The sequence below is a fragment of the Trichechus manatus genome, unplaced genomic scaffold, assembly GCF_000243295.1.
Source record: "Trichechus manatus latirostris isolate Lorelei unplaced genomic scaffold, TriManLat1.0 scaffold00043, whole genome shotgun sequence".
NCBI lineage: Eukaryota > Metazoa > Chordata > Mammalia > Sirenia > Trichechidae > Trichechus > Trichechus manatus.
In genome coordinates, this window is record NW_004443979.1 from 9012610 (window position 1) to 9013342 (window position 733).

Here is a 733-nt window from a genome sequence, read left to right on the forward strand (position 1 = left end):
TTTGCAGCTGTAGGGTGGAGTGTTCTATATATGTCTATGATGTCAAGTTGTCTGATTGTGTCCTTTAGGTCTTCTGTATCTTTGCTGAGTTTCTTTTTACATGTTCTATCCTTTACCAAGAGTGGTGTGTTGAAGTCTCCTACTATTATTGTGGAACTGTCAGTTTCTCTTTTCAGTGCTGTTAGAGTTTATGTATTTTGGAACCCTGTCATTGGGTGTGTAGGTGTTAATTATAGTTATGTCTTCATGATGGATGGTACCCTTAATCATTACTTAGTATCCTTCTTTGTCTTTTATGGTGGATTTTGTTTTAAAGTCTTTTTCTGAGATTAGTATTGCCACTCCTGCTCTTTTTTGGTAGTTGTTTGCTTGATATTTTTTTCCAACCTTTGATTTTTAATACATTTACATCTTTATTTCTAAGGTGTGTCTCTTGTAGACAGCGTATTCATGGATCCTATCTTTTTAGCCATTCTGTCACTCTTTTTCTCTTTATGGGTGCACTGAAGCCATTTATGTTCAGTGTAATTATTGATAGGTGTGAGTTTATTGCTGTCATTATGTAGAGCTTTTTTTTGTGGTGCTGATGTTTTCTTTGTTCCTGTTACTCTCCTGTGCTGAATTCCTTCTTTTTTTGTGAATTTTTTTTTCATTTCTTTTGTTTTTGTAGGTTTTGTTTTTACTGAGACTTTACGTTTTTCCTCTTTATTTTTATGAGTAGGTTTGTTAACTT